Source organism: Diuraphis noxia, unplaced genomic scaffold, assembly GCF_037042655.1.
Source record: "Diuraphis noxia isolate RWA-SAM2 unplaced genomic scaffold, SU_Dnox_SAM2 contig0002, whole genome shotgun sequence".
Taxonomy (NCBI): Eukaryota; Metazoa; Arthropoda; class Insecta; order Hemiptera; family Aphididae; genus Diuraphis; species Diuraphis noxia.
Genome location: NW_028301712.1, coordinates 62,291,153 through 62,314,424, shown reverse-complemented (window position 1 = coordinate 62,314,424; position 23,272 = coordinate 62,291,153). Strand labels below are relative to the sequence as shown.

Sequence of the window (23,272 nt, the reverse complement as noted above, 5' to 3'; positions counted from 1 at the left end):
ATGGCTTGGAATAGGGTTTTCTCTATAAAATAAGTAAAAAATGATCAAAAAATTACAATTCTAAAAGGTTTATTGTGTGTTGACACCGTCCCACGTATATTTATATGTGGGACGGTGTCAACATATTTATGTTCATTAATGAATAGTTGAATTTGCAAGAATTAAGAAGAAACACATTTTTAGCATAATATATTATGTGTTAAGTACATATTTTACATTACAAAATAACAACGTAATATTATGTATACCTAATCGAAGTGGTGACTTTTGATTTGACTTAATCTTAATATAAATAAAATGTGCGATCATTAAATATGGTAAGAATATAATGAGGATACCATATTTTCATATATATATATATGTATTATTAGCATGTCCGTAGTAGTTTATTTGATAAAAATATAAACAAGTGTAAATTACTATACTTACCTGCACATTAAATAATGAATTCAACAGTATGGTTTAAAAACCAATATGTTCTTATTAACTATTCTCGCGGTACAACGCTATAAAATATTTAGTTACTTAGTTTACATAAAAATTACTTTCAAGCCCATCATTAAATATTACAACTAAAATAATAATTAGTTATTATAAAACTTATGAACAACTATTAATATTTAATACAATTAGATATTTAATGGCTATATATAATGTTCACCATAATTTTATATGAAAACATAATTTAATTTCCATTTAACCTTTGATTGTAGGTAATTGTTCGATATACATATAGACTTAAGTTTATTAAAAATGTTACATTGTATTACTATTATATGCTATTATAAATATAAAAAACAACTATGATTATTAATTTGCATATTATAAAAGTATATATATATATTTTTTTAGTATGGTATTAAATGTAATTCTAATAGCTACAGATTTCGAAGCAGAAAAAATTAATAATTTCAAGATCAAAAAAAAAAAATAACTAATCACATTGAACATAATAAACATTGATATTAATTCGCGAAATCACTTACGTGCGATATACATACTTAATAATATAACAATTATACATTATTAATTATTATTAATATTACTACAAAAACATACAATTATTATAAAATAATACACATACCTTTATTACATAATATAACAAATTAAAGTTCTAAAATAATGATCATTATACCATTGTACAATGTATAAAATATATTTGGTTAGCATTACATTTTTAATGGAAGCCACGTTTTTATTGATGAGATCGACGTGGTTCCATAAATTTGCATTATGTTCGTACTGGGGTTTGGTTTTACAATTCAAACGCTTTGCCGATAAAACTGTACGGTAAAGCGTAGGAATTCTAAAACCAAACGCCACAGGGCTTTTGCTGCAGCGGCACACCAGACAAAAAAAAATATATTTCTTTTGGCTTTGATTTACATTTCATATTTTGAACTCTCGTATACGAATGACCTAAAAATCCTTCTGTTGTTGCTTTATCGTTTTTGGTTTCGGCGTAGATGTCAAACTCTGTGCACAGTCAACAATAGTTGCGAGGAGGGGTAAAACTGAACTTTAACCATTTAAGAATTATTACCAACATCGACCGAAACATTATTACCTGTCCAGTTGGCTGCAACCACTTTACGTATACCCTCTTCTCTCCACCATAACATTTGATCCCTAGTAAATTATTAATAGTATCCTAATGCAGAGGACGGCGCCAAGGCGACCCTTTGGCGGTGGAAATATTGTTCTCGATCAAAAACCACAAGTCCATATTCGATATTTCCTTAAATATTAAATATAAACATGGATACGTAGAATTATGATCGAATCGACTACCACAGTGTTTAGTGGTTGTCGACGGACCATAGTTATATATTATGTCTTTATTATTATTAGTAGTTTACAAAAAAAAAAAAAAAAAAAAAAATGGAAAAGTTGAATTATTGAAATAGAGGAAAAAACATTCATATGAAAACAAATATAATATTGTTTATATAGAGATAAGTATATTTAACAATTTAAAATTCAAGAATTATCAAGTAACAAATTGAATAACAATATACTTTTAAATACCCTAGTGTATAAGTATAATATACCTACATATATATATATAATTTAATAAATGCAAGTACACATGGACATTTTATACAATTGCAAACACAAAGAATAAATATAGGTGTTTCAAAGTTGTATATAATAATGAAATATATAACATTGTCTTACTATGACCTGCTCTTAGAAAAACGATGAAAAGCTGTTACCTACCTGATATAATCCCGGTCATTGTATCCCGACTGTTTTTAATAATACAAAATATAAAGCTTATTATGTCATTAAATACAAACTAAACATTTAAATGTAGGGTACAGGTAGGTACGCTTAGTTATATAACAAAAGATAATATTTTTAAGTAGCTTATGATGGATTTTGATATTTAATTTATAATTTTTTTTACATTATAAAAAAATATGTAAATCATAATATGTTGTGCTAGACTTGGAAAATTTAAACATTAATTTAAATAGCAACGCATCATCATATTATTCTTGTTTAAAAATTCCTGATGATTCCAATAACTTTTAGTTATAGTATGTCCTCTATTTTATAGGATATATATTTCTAGCTTAAATTCAATTTCATTTACTCTATACCCGAAATTATATCAAAGTTGTAACTTCAGTTTTATGGCAGTAGATTTTTTATTTATTAAGATTTAAAATTTTAATGGTCATTATTTTTTCAACTATTTATTATGGAAATAAAACTGTTATTAAAAAAAAAAAAACAACTTACGAAATAATTAATCAAAGTTTTTAATTTTTATAGGTATATTTTTTATGACATGTTGATTGTTAATATATTTATAGTTTATAAGCTTTCTAATCCATAAGCTAAGTATTTAAGTATTTTAAGTAAGTATAAATTTAAATTCGAAAATTATCAGTGAAATGATTTATTTTTGTTCAAAACTTCAGGATAAAACAGGTAATTTTAAGAATTAAACTCGAAATATGAATCTAAAATTACTTGATTCAAGTTTACTATCTTTTAAAAATCTTAATTCATGCATTTTGTGTCTTTGTTTTTGTTTAGATTTGTTAATTTTATTATGTATTCAAAGATGTATTATTACAGTAAAAAATTTCTTATGACGTTTTATCTCAAAAAAGTCATCAAAATTTATTGTGTATATTCCGCAATTTATAAAAGAAGTGATTTATTTTATATGATACTTCATTTAGATACACAAATATTATAGCTATGTAAATTGTTAAAACTTTCAACAAATACAGAATATATTCATAAAATACAACGAAAGTATTCAATGGTTATATTTTTTAGATTCTGAGCGGAGCGATGAATGTATTATTTTTTTTACTAAGAATCAATACTTATACGATTTTTACGTTTTTTGTGCTTCGATGTTTATATGTAAATATTTATCAAAGAACCAAATCTTTAATCATATTATAAAATATTTATCTGGATATAATCATTATACATTTATCATTTATTGTTATAATACATTAATCTGAAATTTAAAAGCTTAGACGGCATAAATGTAAAATACGTACATAATATAATCCTAAAAATTTTCAAATAACTTTTCTTATAATTTGTCAAAGACATTAAATTTAAGTTCCAACAATTACAGTATTTGACTTTTAAAATTGCTTTTTTTTTAGATTTTGTAGAGGATACGGTATAGATTATTAGTATACGGTTGGTACGGTAGGTTGACAACACGCGTGTATCTGTGGCAAGGATTTGTTCGCTACATGAGAACTCGGATGGTCAATCTTCCAGGAATTAGTGACAGCGGGTGGTGCATACTCTCAATAACGTTGCGTGACCGATTGTAGCAACCACGCAACGCCCATCCTTTTTTAAATCATCTATTCATCTTTATTTTATTTCATTAGAGAAAATATTTTTTTCACATAATTAATTCAATTTCACTGTACAGTGACGTTTTATTCTGTTATATTATCAACTACAGTTGAAGTAAAAAATATCATGTATAAAGATGAAATAAAAATTATAATATAAAGAAAGCCATTTGCAGGATTTGACATACGTGACTGTTGTTTGTTTATTTTTGCGTGTTTCTATAAATGCACCTATTTATGCGTGTGAAATAAGAGCAATCTAATCGATTATTTCCCCTGTCTCGGAAGTATTAGAGAATAAAACACCTAGCCGATATTGGACCTACTGTAATTCAAAGGCTTTTGATAATTTACTAACCAACTGTTTCTGCCAAAAAAAAAAATATATATATATATATATATACAGAGCAATTTTTATTTGATCGAATTACAATATTTTCTATTGTCATAAACATCAACCGTTGTCAAAAAATGTAAATATATTATACGCTCCGAGATATTGTTGCGATGGTAAGAACGTCTATACAATACATGGATTGTAAATCGTTCGTGAAAAAAAGCAATAAAAACGAATTCAAACACTTTTCTAACAATATGTGTATCTCTAGGTAGGTACATGGATACTTACACGGTGTAACCCACGCACCATGTATTTATATAGGTACCTGCGGGGTCTATATTTCATAAACCATTAACCGCTATCATGATATAATAATGGTACGTTAATATGCGACAGCGACAAGCACTTACCCCTGGTTAAAGTGTTTCGGCTAAAATGAGACATGTTAAACACAATAAAATACGAATAAATTGCGCACGTCAATTATATATGGGTAGGTACTATCCGACTGCAAGAAATGAAATGTAAAAAAAGAACAAAATGATATATACTTTGGACGACCCGTTTAAATATACATGTGACTGCAGGCGACTGGCTGACGAAATCAATAAAAGAATAAAATCCAGCTACTACTGGTAAATAATAATTTATACATAATATTGTGCATAATATAATGCACGAATACAAATTATAAGATTAAATACCATAGAATAAAAAATTACTATAATAACCACCAAGCATGATAATATAGTTATTGAGTAGTAAAATAATCCTAAAACGGTTTAATGCTGGGTGCGATACTAATAATAATAAATATAAAATATTTTTACGACGGTCGATATATGCATATATTATAATGTATACGAGACATCGAACAACCAACCATAGAAACAAACCACACAAAATATGAATAAAAATATGTTCGTATTGTACTTTAGTTGTTTCTGTTTGTTTTTCGTTATTTTATTCGACATTGACGAGAGCATTTCTCATATAATATTGTGGTATAAATAGGCACTAAAATATAACGAACGTATTTTTACATGTATTATGAACGTATTTTGATAACAATATGTACACCAAAAAACGCCAAATAAACAACAAGTAAAACATATTATTGTATATTCAGAAAATCGTATTAAATCGCAAGAACAACCTTACTGTAGCCAATGTGACGAACCCATCACAATAAAACATAGTCCTCCAGCGAATAGCTCACTATTTTCCGCCACAAGAGACATTCTAAACTATCCAACTGTAAACAATTGAAGAAGTTCTCGGGGAATATAAAACTGACTCAATACTCTCAGATTTTTAAAGACCATCGGTATTTATACCAAATATAACATTATCATGTAAAAAACAACAACGATATGTATGTATGTCTTAGAAAACCGCATATTATTTTAATACCATTTAAATAGTTAATCATTTAATAATTTTAATTGCTAAACGTAACTGTAGGTTACTTACCTAGGTAAAAAAAATAAAAATAAAAAAAGATATTATTTTATTGGTTATAAATTAAGAAAAAAGTCTTCGTTCGATTACAATATTCTCGGCCTGTTTTTTTGTTTTCGGACGATTATATTTAAATGCAATTCAATATTGTAAAATTTTTATAGATTATAGTATAGGAATCGATTGAATTCGATGTGTTTTTTCAACCAAACGTGTTTTTTTACTCAAATTGAAAGAGTACTTATAGTCTTATCAAACAAAAACTAAAAACAGCTACCTTAAAAGATTTTTCGATTTTGGTGTAAATATAATATTTATTCTTTTTATAAATCATTAAATACGTGCATTAAAAAATGTATTAAAAATATATGGTGACCCAAAAGATATATAAGAGATATACATAACATACATGCATACATAATATACATATAATCTATAAAACCTATGTACCTACGCGCAATACGTATAAAGTAAAGCATTTTACAAAAGAAATAGAAGTTTCTTGGAATGCTTTCCTTAAAAGAACGTTTCTTTAACTTGACTCTCTGCTCCTTACGCTTCTCTTTCACAATAGTAAGAAACATAAAAGAGTACACGAACATAATACTAGTAGTTCGTGTTATCTATGACTTATCGTCTACTATTATTTGTATACAATCATTTCTGTATTTGTTACTATCACCTGGGCAGGGAAATGCATATTATCATAACATATCGTATTATTTCACCACAACGTATCACGACCATTACTCTCCGAAAACGATGATTTAAATTTTATAATTTATAACCTACATGCATTATGTCGTTTTAGAATTAGATATAGATTGTATTATGATTATAATATTTTTGTGAACGCAACTATGTTTTGAAAAAGTTAAAAATAAATAAATGTGTAGTCAACTAATTCAAACTTTTCCAATTTATATAAATACAATAATATCATCTCGAATAGTAGAATAGCTTACGAAATACGAGTACAAAATATTTACGATCATATAGTTGTACTGATCTGATTAAAATCAAACTCAAATTTATAAAATGCAATCAGATAATTTGATTATATACGTTTAGATGAAATATTTGTTAGAAAGTTTGAAAGAAAAACAATTTCTAGATAATACAGTACGAAAACTTTGTATATTTTAAGATTACAATTAAGATAAATATTACATTATGAGAGAGCAATATTATTATATTATATTTAAATGTCATTTATAATTATTGTCCGAGCACTAGGATGGGAGCATATAATCACTTTCAATCAAACCCTTGCGTTTGGAGACCATTAAAAATAAAGAATCTAATATGTGATAAAAATAATAAATATAATTTAAGTATAAATATAAATTTATATTTTTTTTTACATTTTATAAAATATAATGTTTAAAATTCAATGTTACAGCTTACATGATAATTAGAAATAAATGTTAAAATGATTATTCATTACGTCTTTTTATACACAATATGGTTACCTAATATTTGGGAAGATTTGCAATTTATTGTATGAAAAAATGTACAGATTGCTTTTAGTGTTGTTAAATATCATATCGACTTTTTATGAAAACATATTGTTAATATTAGAAACACAAAAAATATTAGTTAAATAAATAAATGACACGTGTGGAACATTTAGCTATATGCTTGACAATTAGTCATCATTCATTCCGTGACAATATCGTAATGCATATTTTTTTCTTCAGTAATTTATATTTATTTACGAAAAATTACCTCAAAACTAAAATGATTGTTTATTCTACTGATAATAGAATAAATTCTCTTAACATCAAACTTGATGGATATATTATTATCGTTCTAACAAATAGTTAAAATAAATCTACGTTTGCTGAATAATATTAAAACAAATTGTGATGTCAAAAAAATATAAATTATTATGCAATTTAATTCATATTTTTACACAATTTAAATTGTTGTTATTATTGACAATTGTAATCATTATTATAGACTCCGTTTGTAAACGTAAACAAAATCAATGAAAATAATTTCCATGTACTTGATATTGTTATATTTTCTTATTTTTTATTTGTAAGAACTGTTTTTTAAGATGGCCTAATTGAATTATTTTTGTAGTTTTATTTTAGTTTTTCACATTAAACTTGTATCAGATCCGTGAGTAAAAGTTGCATGCTGTTTACATTTAAAAGTTTTTACACAAGACATTAGGTACATCAAGGAATAAGAAATATAAAATACCTCGTTTTCTTCGCACTAAATATTCATTAAAATAATGAATACAAATAAAACCCTGCAGCGTGGCAATCATCATTACTCGATGTTTTATAATACTTACCTATAATATATATTAAGTACAGTTTTAAAATAAATTTCAACAAAAACCACGAAAAATATTGTTTTAAACCAGATAAATTATGGAATCGCCACTTTCATTATTCCACTCGTTTTGATTGTATCTGATTGTTCAGAGCAATTTTGCGATACAGTCACAATTCGAACAACAATTTTAATGAAAATAGTGAAATGGTGGTTGATGTTTGATTTTTAACTAAAACATGACAATGTGTCAGTTGTATAACTGACACTGATAGCACTAGTATATAGTATACTCGTATACCTATACTACCATGGCGAATATTTAAAAAAAATTTAACCCGACTACAAACTTACAAAAAAAAGTTTTTAACAGCACATGAAAATATTTTTATGTCATTTATAAATGTCACATTCAAATCATTCAATGAAAAATAATAGTTAATAAAATAATAAATAATATTTATTTCTATACAAGAAAGATTAACTTATTATATTTAGAAAGATTGGAACTCACATCTAGATATTTTTTTTACTTAAAGAATTCTTTCATTCTTTCAAAATTATCGTCGACATATATCTGTTAAAGTTCATTTTCCACAATTAATGCGATCAACTGAAAATAGACGGATGGAGCAAACTATTGCGTTTATTTCAATAAGTAAAACTAATAGAATTCTAACCTAATATTATAAAGTCTTATTCCATGATAAACAGGATCACTATAAATTACTTTAATAACATAATGAGTTGTTTAATAACTAATACAGCTGTCACTTTGTCAATTCTCAAACCAATTATGTTTGTAAAATATTCAAATAAACCTAACATACCTCTGCTCGAACAGCCCAGAAAAAATGTTTATATAGATACGAAAGCATTACTGCGGCGTAAAATTTATTTCAAACTTTGATTTTAACATTTTGGAACTTGACCAGAAAAGGTTCGTAAATCCTGTGATGTACAATTTATAAATTTGAAACTAAAATATTGCCATACGCAGTTAGGATAAAGGTGAATTATCGTACTTATTTTGTTGCATTGTAATCTGTTCGGAAAAATACATCGGTCGAATAACTGCATTCGGGATTAAAAAAAAGGTAATGTTCGATTTGCACCGAATACTATCAGTACGGTGTGAACAACGCGGCCATTTAAAAGGTTTTATTTACATACCTATATGTTTTTCTTAAAAAATGTATGATTTCCATTTGCAATAAAATCCCGACCACGTTCATTCAAATCGGTTTGCATATCGTATTAGTTGATAACATATTGATCACACATAAGTGACGGTAGACATTATTCCAAAAATATATTATACATTCTAAATTTATTCTAGACAATATACGGCCCTGCCCACGCGAAAGTGTAACGGTTATGGCCGCGGTTTCAGTATTATTATTATAGCAATAGCAACATCAGCAGCAGCAGCGGATATAATATTATTATTCTTATCGCAGAGCAGAGGTATTCGGGTATTATGCTTAGGGTGCTGGCGGTCTCGACTATTACGACGGGACGTGAGAGCAGGGGGAGCTAATACTCACAAAATTAAACGTTCTCCGTGATAAATAATCGTCGTTGTTGTCGGGCTGCTTGAAATATGTGACGCCCGAGCGTCTCGTCTTCGTAGTAAAAGTCGCGTTTGTCGCGCGACGAATAACGCGTTATTCCCGTCTAATTTCACCTACCCGCCTCCACTACCGCTATAATTCACCGTCACCCGGTGACACATGCGCCACGCACAACTTTCCTTACACTATTATAAATACGACTTTGATAAAACAATAATAAAGTACGTAGATTATGCGCGCGTGGTATAGAGTGAGTCGCGAAGTGTTATTACGACCACAGAATTTTCTCGCGAGATTTCTGGACTCTGACTCGAAAACGGGGAAACTATCTGCAATGCACCATCCTGTATTCGAATATGCACACGACTTGTTATAATACGAATGCTCGCACGTGTGCGATATAGTCGTTTAATATAGTGTACCAGGAAAAACTAATTGCCATCCGGTCGAAGTCAATAACTCTCGCATCTCACCTCCACCCACCCGCCCACACACCTCACCAACAGGGGGAATGGAGAAAGCCGCCGGCGAATAGTTTGCGGACGCTGAATAACTTCGCAGTCTCGATTTCGGCGTTTCGTCGTCGTCGTCGTCGTCGTCGTCGTCGTCGTCGTTGCGGCATAGGCTGCAGAGACAGCGGAAAATGGCGGCAGTGGAGGTGGTGGTGGCGGTCGCAATCGCAGTCGCAGCCAGCCATCCGTTGTAGAAACCGAACGAGAGAAAACGGCATTTGACCGGGCGCGCACCCAGAAGGGAAAGTTTTGACAGCCACCCCACGCCCGTCCGACCAACCGAACGACTACAATAATAATTATTGTTATACCTATCCATAGGAAATATACGACGTCGGCAAATGACGGGCTTTGCCCTATAACCGACCCTCTGCGCGGCGCCCGCTACATTTAGTGTACCGTATTAGCGCCGAGAGATCATTATAATATATTGTTGTTATATTACACTCCGCCGTCATTATAGTAATATATAAACTGCAGCTGTATCTATCTATGTAACTGCGCTGTGGTACAGTTGCGAAGGTGTCGGTGTATAATATAGTATTGTGTGATATAGTATATATAACAACGCCGTAAAGAGATTAGTGGCGCGTGACAAACGCCTATATTTATCTACCTGTATAAATGTACAATATTATTATATATAAAGTACGGGCGTGATGCTCGGGCGAAGCGACATTGCAGGGACCAAGTGCGGTTCACGCGAAGACCATAAGGGAGCGGCGAGTGAGCGAAATACAAAGGGTTGCGAGACCCATACGCCTATTATTATTATTACTATTACTATTATTGTTATACGCCGTAGCGAGGCAATAGGTATCTTCGCGTTCATATATATTGTTAGGTATACGCAATTATTGTGTTTGTGCGCCGTACAGCACTCGAAAAACAAACTATCAGACGCACGCGAGACCGCCTCGGTTGATCAAACCTTTTAAGGATTTTACGGGCCCCGAGCACGCCACAATAAATCGTTATAGTTGTTATTAATAGACTGCCACTTTTACGCGTGTCCAACACGGATCCTTTTTAAACGGATTTTGAAAAAAAAAACTGTATGTACACATTAATATATTGCTATATACGCTAACGGGATTGGAGTAGATAACTTAAGAATGGTATTTTTTTTTTTAATAACACAAAAAGTGTGTGTGTGAGTTTATATATATATAATTTTTAATCCGAGAATCAAACACACGCACCGTACATACAATATATGACGACCATGTCTATATATTTGTACTTGAACATTATAGGTGGGTGTCATTATAACCCTGCAAGATCACAATATCTCTACTAATATTTACACACGTTATTCGTTTGGAGTGGTAAAAAAATCGATGTGGCAATGTATTTTATTTTTTTACCTTTTGTACTGTTTTAATTTTGCACCAAAATTAAACAATGCTCTTATAGATTTAGGAAAATTGGAGTTTTCGGACAGATGGTGAATGAGAAGGTACCTTTGCGGGTTCTCATTGTATAATATATGTTTCAGTTAAAATGTACCACGATGAATTACAGTTACAAGAGACTATTAATTTAATCACGGATTAAAATACTTGAGTGTACATTAATTATCTAACTTTATAAACAGTTAGGGTTTTAAAAAAAAAATCAATTGAAATGAATTAACAGGCTTATGCGCGTATGGTGTTTAAATCCGCGTGACATATCGTTGAACATTAAGAATTTTTTTTACATTCACGATAACGAGCGTGCCCGAATCATAACTGCTGTAGTGGCGTATGCTTGAAATTAATAATGATTATGATATGAAAATAATTTTATGCTAATCAAACATAACTGCGATGGTTTACCTCCTAATGTTAGAGATGTGTATTATGTCGATTGCAGTGGTGTGATCGGCGTTTTTTTTTAATGGGTGAGAGGATATGGATTTGTGTCTATAATAATTCTCAGACTACATTATATAGCTGTAAATATATGTTCGTTGCATTATCATATGTTTTATATGACATAGAGGTGGAGAGGTGTATATTAAAAATAATAATGAAATATAATAATTTATTGAGCAAAACTAGTAATTAAATGTTTGTAATTCCCTTTAAACCTAGTGGTTATGCTGGGGGGGGGGGGGTATATAAGTTTAAGTTAATACAAGAAACATAAAGTTTTATCCAACCTATGTAATATGTAATATTTACAAAAAAATATATAATTATATATATATATATATATATATATATATATATATTATATATGACGCCCTTTCCATGAAGACGCCTCTGGTCAATTAGTTACATTTTTATAATAATAAATAATATTTTTCCAAGCGTAAATTTAAATTACTTTTAACCACACGCAAATCAGGTATTCAATATCGTATTAAATAAACTATGTGCGTGCACAATTATTGTTTAGTTAAACATAGAATCGTTTTTATTTTTCTGTTGGTGGATGAGTGGATGGTGTGCAACTACATATAAGGAAACTCCAGTTACAACAATAATAGTAATAATAATCGGATGTCTGTAATAATTATTATATATTGCAGGAGGTGTATTATAATATTATTATCGTATGAATACCCGCGTATCACTATAGTGCTGCCTAACGTCTCATACAGACGAATGTGGGCACGTAAGCCGTGTTAACTTAATATTATTTGACAAACAAACGTTCTCGGATGCAAAATTAATAATGACGTTTTGGCTATCAGAATAATTTATGAATAGTGATGTGCATGTGTGTAATACGCGCGCGAAGTGTCTCGACATCAAAATTAAGCGTGCAAATTTATGCAAAATAATAAAGTATAGAAATCCTTTGGCGAATAAATTAAACCACGTGTATACAGCAATGCAGTAACGAATAATAATACTCAACAACTCTAATCGTACGAGTGTATAATATTATGTGCATGTATGTGTGGATCGAGTACACTCAGTCGCTCTGTATATAATATAACGTTCGGAATATATAAATTATTATTATAATATTATTTTATGTGTAGGTGTATACACGCATCTCATCACATTTCTCGGCATTAACGATCTATATACACCACATATTGCACGTCATTACGACACGGTGGTGATGATGAAGAAGACGATGACGGCACATTATTGTCAGCGTTAAATCCACAGTTGGCGAAATGCGCGCCGTTTCGCATACATCAGTAATAATAATAGTGGTAATCGTAGTAGTAATAGAGTGATAATACGTGTTAGAGTGGTGATTAAACGTGCAGCCAATTGAAAAACAAACAACATTAGGCGATAGATATATAAATATTATATTATATATATATATATATATATACGTGTCGACACCGGCAATTATATTAATATAGTCTTGGCGAGGCTTATAATATAAGGGTAGTATAATATCCTACGGGGAAAATATCGTGGTAGGTGTAAACTGTACGCGGGGGTTGGAAGGACGTGCTGCTATGAGCATATTATTGAACGTCGTGACACACGAAATTCGATTGTAAATTCACCGGTTGCCGTCTCGCATTTTCTTATAATATATATACCTACTTCTCATTTCATAATACGATATTGTATACATATATTATTACCATTTTAGATGAGCGTTATAATATGATAATCGCGTGTACGCGAACACGCGACGTGCATTTAACTATAATAATATACATAAGAGCGTATAGACAGAAACCTGTATACAATAATAATATAATAGACGTGTAGATAACGCACGTTTAAGCGTAATGTCATTTTCACGATATATTAGACACAACACGACTTGTATAAATATTTTTTAGTTTTTTATTTATTGAGAATAAGTCTTCAACAGCTAGGTAATTAGCCTGCGATTATAGATGTGATATTATTAACATGATTACAGATTAAGTGATAGTAGTGATACAGTATTATTTATTTCCATTACATTTGGTACGTACATTTAGCTTAATTTTTATAAATATTATACACATAACTATCAGAAATAATAATAATAATAAAATCAAAATACGCACATACTTACACAGTTACACCCTTTGCACACTACACCAGTCGATGTGCGCGTTGAAACTGATTCGTTTTTATTGCTTCCGGGCGGTTAGCACTCCCCCGAAATACGACGTTCACGACTATGTTATATCATTATTGCACCGAGTCCCGTCATGTGAGAAACCGACAACGGCGGCGACCGCGATGAGAGACATTTATACTATTATTAAACACTTTTGTTGTTATTATCACTATTATTATTATTATCATCGTCGTCGTCGTCGTCGTCGTTAATGTGATTATTATTATTATGTGTGCGCAGATGCACGTTGCACCCAGCCGAAGAAAACTCGCATACGTGTCAAACGGGTAGTTTACGCGTGTAACAGGTCGTTTTCATACGTATTATTGTATACGTATATATAATAGTATACATGAAGATATAACACCAACCAACAACGTTTACACTTAAAATATACACATGGTGTGTGGATATTCAAGTGTCATATTGTATCTCTCGTGTATTAAATAAAAGTTAAAACAGATTTAAAATATTGTTCAGAATTTTTAATAACAACGATCAGCATGGCAACCACAAAACAATAAATAATTTCAAATAATAGAAATACAACTGCAGCTATACAATATATGATATGCATTCTAAGATGGTTAACGAGCAGCGCAGTGAGTAGAAGTCGAAGCAAGAGCCCTGTCGTTAGTATTTTATTATTATAATTTTCAAGTCTCTACAACTACAGTTATTCGACTTATAGTAAGTGTAGTGTGTGTTTGTGTGTGTGTGTGGAAAAAGTGATGGTGAATGTCATGTATTTTGTGCAATATAATCATGTATTGTTATACTCAATGGTATCCCAATGCGTTGTCAAACACGCATATGAACACCAGTCACGCGTTTCGCGACAAATCTATGTATAATACAATAATATAATATTATTTGTTGCACAATATAAAACAAATTGTATGTATGTGTTGTTGCTGTTGAAAAATTGTACGGAAAATCGATTTCATTTATTTTTACATCGAAAGGCTCTTTTCATCCGACTGGTCGTCAGGGATTCGGGTATTAATATTCAACGAGTGCAGATGTTAAAAATAAGTTTAATAAATTAGCACCAATCCTTCATCGTTCGTATCCTTTCTTGCTCACCTTCCACTCTTGAATATCGTTCGCCGCTATAGACTCCGAAGCTTGTTAGGTATGCAAATTATTTTTATTTTTATATTATTGTTTCAATATATTTTCTTCTCCGCCCTTTTTCGTTTAAACACGGGTTAGGCTCGTTAAATTCGCAACCGGGCTTTTCATCTTCCACTCCCCCCCTTCTCCCCCCCATCACCTATACACACAATCAGACAACAGTGCTACGTGCGCCCTTCCCCCATTCGTCATCAGATTCAAACATCATCGTCGTCATTTGCTTCTCTTTCATATATCTCCATTCCACCGTCCCATCGTCAATGTGCACACATAGACACACACATGTCACAAAAGAATCAAAAATCGATTAAGCTCGTAATTTTTTTAACATCCCCCTCTCCCCCCCACGAAAACCAGCCAAACCAATCGGAGCACTGTATACATACTCGCATATATACTTTGTATAATATAGGTACGGCCAATATATTTTATTATGAACACTCATTTTTCGCTTTGTTACGAATATTATTCAAAAATAACAACCGCAATAATAATATTCAATTAACCACAACCTAAGATAACCGACATATAATGCAGAAAATATAGGACGATATATATATATTTATCATTTCTGATCGCCATTATAATACAATTGCGATTTTTTTTTTAAATGAGATATAATTTTTATTTTTATATCTGTCCAACTGCTACTAATATATTATTATAAAAGTGAATTTTTAAGAATTTTTCAGAATTTTTATGATACAATGAAATGTAATTCTTAATTTTTATTATTCAAAAATAACAACCACTGTAAGTATATTAGATGTTCAATTAACAACCACAACCGAATAAACTCGATATTTAATACAAATATTATCTATCATATAATAATAATGGTATTAAAAATAAGTCGCCTACACCTTATTATTTCTGACTCTCAGCGTAATATAATAGAAGTTTTTTTTAGATTTTTCACAATATGAAATGTAATCATTGTGTTCTATACGACATGATTAAATAATATGTACCTACATGGAAAAAGCATAAAAATTATATAATATCTGGCAGGTGGCTGATGATTTCAATGTGCGCGTTCGATATAAGTATATCTTATTGTTATAATTACTATAAAGATAACATTAACAGTTGTTTTTCATACAAAAAAAGCTTAACTTTTATTCAAGTAATACTACACTAACTATTTTTCTAAAACGAAACAATACAAAAAAGGGTTTTTAAAGTTTAAACACGACCGTGGGTCGTACACAGTGCAATATGACGTGTATTATATGGTACATTACATTATTATATTGTTATTAATGAGTTACCATATTTTATTTCAGAATACGCTTTTAGTTGTTAATTTATACATAAAACAAAATGCATCAAAGTTATTATAATGAAGCAATTTTACCGGGTCAGGACTTATATTTTAAATGTTCAAACGATGATTAATTTTAACTAAAGAGAGATGTACGCGAATCAACGTTTTAAAATATGCTTTTGTTGTTCTCAAAATGTAATCACTATATAATATTATATTCAATTAACTAAACGGTGTCTTGTCGTTAACTACTTTCAAAGGAATATATGATAAAAGTAAAAACCATAATTAATATTATCGTTTTGATCCTTCTTCAATCATTCAACACCGTTTTAATTGCTAAATTATTAATTATTCACGTCATAGCATCATACGATGATTCTATTGACATTGGGCAGTGAAAACGAAATAATAATACGTACATGAAAAGAGCGTTCAAATACATCAATAACATCGCCAGACAATTATATTATTAAAATATAGCGAATCTATGATTGGTGACGTAGTTGAATATCTATAACGCGTGTTATTTTTACAGAGACGCATCATTATAAATTGTAATTTATTAATATTTGTCAAGAACCAATGTAAATAATATTAGGTTAAACAACTTTTAGATGATTTTTTGTTCATAAATTAAACTGTTATTACTGCAGACATTGTTCAAGTTATGATGAATAATTGCATAATATTAAAATACGTCTCACAATCAGCGATGGAGTTTCCGCAGCTGTATACTCGTATCTTTGTATATAATGAGTTTTCTGGGTTTGACTTTTTCAGCATTTTGAAAGTTGAATCCAACGTTCATTATGTAGTTTCTAAACTATAAATGTGCTCGAGGTAACTGTGACAATCGCTTTGGTACGGATATGGAAAGCTGTTGTAGCTCTGAGACTCCAATTAGCACGCAGAACTTTTATAATAATGGTATAATGTTTGTGTATTCGAAGGCTGTAGAATATATGATATACGTAAGGATATATTTGCACGGATGTCGATTGTTGATATACACTTACGTCATTGTAAGGGTTTGGGGGTAGGAGGTAGTCTGTTGTGTGTGTGTGTGTGTGCATTTTATTTGAACACGTTGATTAGAATCTCGTCGTTTTTTACATATTTTTTTATATTATACAGGTGAACACACGCATCTCTGACATAACACGAGTTGTGTTCTATTTAATCACTGTGGGATTATGTTTTTAAGCCATCTAAGTTTACACACTGCTACAGATTAAACAAAGACTGTTGTAGTTTCGTGTGACATGTAGATGGTTAAAAAAATCGGTATCCGCGAATTACGACCGAAAAAAAAGAAGATTTATGCTCATAAATGCCGGGCTTATTATTTTCGTTCATAATATACTGCTGCTACTACTACTAAAACCAGTCACTCAATGTCGTATCTGAAATCGTCACCAACTTATAAACAGTGGAAGATATGCGTAGGTAAAATTTGAAATAAATAATTTTTAGTTTGATTATTAAATATCTCGATTTTAAAACCATTATTTCAATCTATTTTGATTTATTGTAACAAAGTAAATTGTGCGTATTTTTAAATTATTTTAAAAGTGTATTTAATAAAGTAATTATAGTTGAATCAAATACAATTTTATATGAAAAAAAAATGTGTAAGATAAAATATGAATTAAGTGATCAAACAATTTACCACTGATTTTGAAAATAAAATTCACAATACCATCTTCATATATCTATGGTGTAAGATGTTTCGTTGATAACAAAATGTGTTCTTATATTCACTACTATTTTTTGAAATAATGATATTTACTATTACTCCTCATATTTTATATCATTATATTATTATTTATATCCGTTAGCCGGCGCAGTGTATAGGCAATATGGGTACATCGGTGTGTAGGTTACATTCCAATGAATGTATACCGCACTGTAGCGTTCATAACCAAATTTAATATTATGTTCAATGATTATTAGTTTTATAATGACGAAAAGCGTGATATTGTGAAAACACGTGATACTATTATTTTGAGCGGAAGTGGATTATTCGTGGATTTTTTCAATAGAGTGGCTATTTTAGTCTTACAAGTTACGGCACAGTCGTGTTTTTTTTTTCATATCAAATCAATTACCAGACTATGGATCGAATATTCTGTAACGCTAAAATAAACAATGTTAAATGGAATGAATTGTAATAAAAATAAATAACCTTATCATTTAATTACGAACTATGATAATTATTATTTATGTGGGATAAATATAGGTGGGTGTAAAAAATATGTTAGCTCATCGACCAAATTCTACCGGAACCTCAACTGGATATATAATTATGTACTATTTATACAATCTAACACTTTGAACGAGATATAATCTAATATGTTTATATATTCATATACATTATCATAATCACTATGCTTACTTTAATACTTAAAAGAACAAATATTATACGGTATACTGGGTGATATCGTTCATTATTTAAAAAACTATAAACGTTTTTGAAAATATTTTTTTACATAATTAAAATGTTTAATAATTGACATTTTTTTGAACATTTACTTTTTAATAACACAAATATATATTGATAAATAAAAATAGAATTTTGGACAAGTAGTTTATGAGTTTTAGTTTTATAAGTATTTAAATTTTAGTTGAGTGTAGTGGAATGGTACCTTGCAAAATTCTTTTCCGCTTTTACATTCCCCTACACTTTAAATACTTATAACCAGATAATATAAAATATAATATTTGTCTGAAATTCGATATTTCTAGATTTAAATACTCGGAATAATGTGATGGTTCAAAATATGAAATTGAAAATGAAGTTGCCATTCGAGAGAATGAAAAATTTAACAACAACAAATATTATAACGTTACAAATGAAAGATATTATTTTTCCCAGAAATATAGTTGTAACGAAATATAAAATTATGTAATATATATATATATATATATATATATTCTGTTAGGTAGTGTTTTCTGAAACAACGAGTGCCTTATTGCCTGTCAAATGGGTCGCCTCAAATGTTACAGTCGTGCGTTGGTTAGGTTAGGTACAACATAATACATATTATTATAATACTAATATAATATAATATCATACACTAAAGCTGCTGTTACGGTGGTGTGATAATCTCAGTCACGTCAAACATTCATGCGTGGTCTCTTTCGTCGTATACACGACGGTGGGTCGTGTTTTCGCAGTGTATAATATTATATAATATAATCTGGAGTGTATACATATTTACGCAATATGAATATATGGTATATGACGTGTCTCATCTGCTCTGGCGTACTCATCAATTTAAATTTAATCGCGAACAGCGTACGCCGAGCGCATATTGTTGTGGTGTGACATTTCGGGGGCCTTGATGACAATCAACCCCACGCTGCACAGACACCGACGGTTACTGCAGTGTCTCTCTTATATTATATACATAATATCCGAACTTAGGTGTATACAAGCAACAGCAGTATATATATATTTGTGTGTGTGTGTGTGTAATTTTGACCCGTTCACACCCCTAAAATCGAGAATATCGAATAAACTTGACAAGAGTAAATATTGTTATTATTAGGTATATTATAATTATATGACGTGATCCCGACGGACATACACGCGATAACACTTAATTATAATATTCGAATACGTTTATTATTAATTATTATAATGTAATATATCTAATATATACCTTATATACATAGTTTAATACATTATTGAGATTAGTTGATATTGTATGTATGTAATAATAGCGCTGTTTTCGAACACACTGTAATTATTAATTGATAAGTTTATTTATTAATTATTTTTTTTTTGAGGCTGGAAAATTATCTACTTGCATACGATATTCTAAATATATTCCCTGTACCATACTGTTATTAATCAACACCATCGTGTACCCTCGCCAACGGTTACTCACAGAAATGTTCCTCTTATAATATACATAATATATATATACGTACCAAGGTATACACGCTTGACAACGGTATTTGTAATTTCGACCTGTGTGCAGTCATAAAATTTCACATATTATTATAATATCGTGTAATAACTTCCAGTATGATATTAATATATTATAATATTATAATTATACGACATGACCCGGTGGACGGACATTCAGTAACACTTTATTACAATACTAAAAGATGTAAGATATGATAAAATAATGTAGGTATAAATAAATAATGCAAACATATTTTAATAAATTACTGAGATGTGTTGAGAATCGTCTCGGATTTAACTTGAGTATAATAGTCGTAACCATACACCCGACTATAACCTACCTGCACAGAACGAATATTATTCTCGTACATTATTATTAAATGTAGTTTTATATACACGTAAAATGTGTGTACAACTATTGTATACAAAAGCAAACACATATCAAACACCCGCTCATTTTCCGATTGGTTTTATTTTTTCATTAATAAACCGGAAAATTATCGATTTTTTTTTTGCGATATTTAAAATAATTTATCGCCTGCCACACCTTTATCGATAAACTGGTAAAATATCAAAAGAATAAGTCACACACAATTTTGAAAGATACAATAAGTAATAGCATACGGCATTCCTGAGGTGGTTTATTAAGTTATATTATACGTATGTGATAGATATTCATTTTGCGAAAAATCACGTATATAATGCATAATAATATATTATACATTTACGAGACTCATCGATGGAACTTTATGTTCTTTTAGTGATTCACAAGTCGAGAGCAAACCGTGGAAATTGTGTAAATGTTTCGTCTTTTCAAATAATGAAGAACCTTATACACGTTTTTCACGATGAAACGTCGCTTTTATCCGAGTCGTATAACAGTACTAAGTCGTTGAGATCGAAAAGGGTAAGAAAGAAAAAAGCCCGTCCAAAAATGTTGAAAGTATATGTTTTTTTATTTTTAAACGATCCTTTGGGGTATATATTTTTAATGCCATTGTTGGTCCACAAAATACGAAGCGACCACTCGGCAAAAGTTATAGTGTTGTGGACATTTTACTCTCAAAACTTAGGATACAACGAAAGCTCTCTTGAACTTCCGACCGGAAATGTGTGAGAACATAAAAAAGTCAAGGTGTTTAAAGTGTTGTTCCAAAAAAAAGCTTTGAGAACACTCTTAAATTTTGGAGATCTGGCACTTTTATCTCTTTCGAAATTTTATACTTCTTCTCAAATGTTTTTTGAATATATATATATATCACCAAGAACTTATGCAAGATTTGTGCATAAAACACTTTTTTAATGACAATTTATATAATTGAGGGATTAAAAGTTTTTCTTCTCACACCAAACCCACATTTGGCACTCTGACAATTCGTTTTTTAATTAGAATTAAACACGAAATATAACTCTTATTCTATGAGCGTACTTTATAGGATTAATACAATGTACGAGTATAATAAATAATAATATATATCGCGACAATTGTTCATTTAAAACTATAATATTATAATAATATATTATATAATCCAGTCGTCGGAAAAACGGTTAAAAATAAATATTATGCAAAATAATCCATCGTAAAAAATTTAAATCAATCGATGCACACCACGTATCATAATATACGATCTATATTTAATAATAATATTATACAGTCGTAAATCTGTACCGTTTTATTATTTGATGCGATTAAACGTAACCTAATCTATGCAGTATATATTATTATTATTGTATTATGAGGTATATATCTATATCAAAATAATATAATGCACGTGCACGGTTGATGACGTTAAACAGAAATACCTATTTACTATTCCCAGTAAAATAAATTTTGTTTTTTCGTTTTTTAATCGAAAATTATGTAAACATTGGAATTGTAGAATACATGTGACGCGTGCAGTAGCGTGTATTTTTCACCGAAATAGCAATTTTAGCTGTAACACGTGGCGTTGGTGGTGTGACGTTTTTGTGTCATTTCCGCAAAAAGCTATTACGGACATCACGAAGGAAAAATATTATTTTTATAACACGAGTCACGACAACGACTCGAAAAATATAACATACACACACTCTCTCACTCACTAACATTCGCACTCTCTCTCACACACACGCTAGCGCGCACACACTCAAATGTACATCATCATCATCATCATCATCATCATAATCATCATCATTATCATCATCATCATCATCATCATCATCATGCACGTAGGATAGACAATACGGATGGCGCTGAAATAACATAACTTTAGGTCTCGGAACGCATATAATGGATGTGTGGGCATAGTTAAACCACGTTCACTATTAGAAAATAATGACTCGTATTTATGGTGCGACGCAGATGGTCAATCGTTGAACACGGGTTCCCGAAAAGCCCAAATGTAAATTCATAAAATCGTTTCCTGTTTCGAGTGCATAGGGAACGGCTGAGCGAGAAGTCGGACGGGGCAATAGTTATGAAAGGATGGAAAATACAGTGGTAGAGAGAATTATAAAGTAAGTATTATAATACGATATTATATTAGGAGCAAAAAAAAAGAAAAGAATAACGCACTCGCCACCACCGTGGAGAGCTGCAGCTGCCGCGACGACCGAGTCCGGAGTCGGCCAAACGTTGTGTAATAAAATATCGTTTAACACATTATATGATAAATGTGTAGATAGAATGACCCATTTAGTGTAAGATACGCATAATAACATAAAAAGCATTTACATTTTTGAAAATGATATTTTTTAGATGGTTATTTTAAGTCGTTAAAAATATCAACAATTTTCTTAAAACAAATACCATTTATTAACGAAAACGTGCATTTTTAGTCATTCATTCAAAGCAGAATATTTTTTGAAATACTTAAATATATTAAAATTCAATTTTGGACGAGTTAGTAGTTTGTGAGTTAGAAGTATT

The 23,272-nt window shown here is 30.1% G+C and overlaps 1 protein-coding gene and 1 long non-coding RNA gene across 7 annotated transcripts in view; one reads left to right on the top strand and one right to left on the bottom strand.

Moving 5' to 3' along the window:
* mmd (disintegrin and metalloproteinase domain-containing protein mind-meld) overlaps positions 1-23,272 on the bottom strand; it is a 258,307-nt gene that overhangs the window by 117,560 nt on the left and 117,475 nt on the right. The gene's annotated exons all lie outside the window — the stretch shown is intronic.
* Positions 15,947-17,250, top strand: LOC149058757 (uncharacterized). Its single transcript, XR_016190277.1, has 3 exons — positions 15,947-16,017; positions 16,076-16,207; positions 17,229-17,250. It is a non-coding gene; the product is annotated as an uncharacterized LOC149058757 (long non-coding RNA).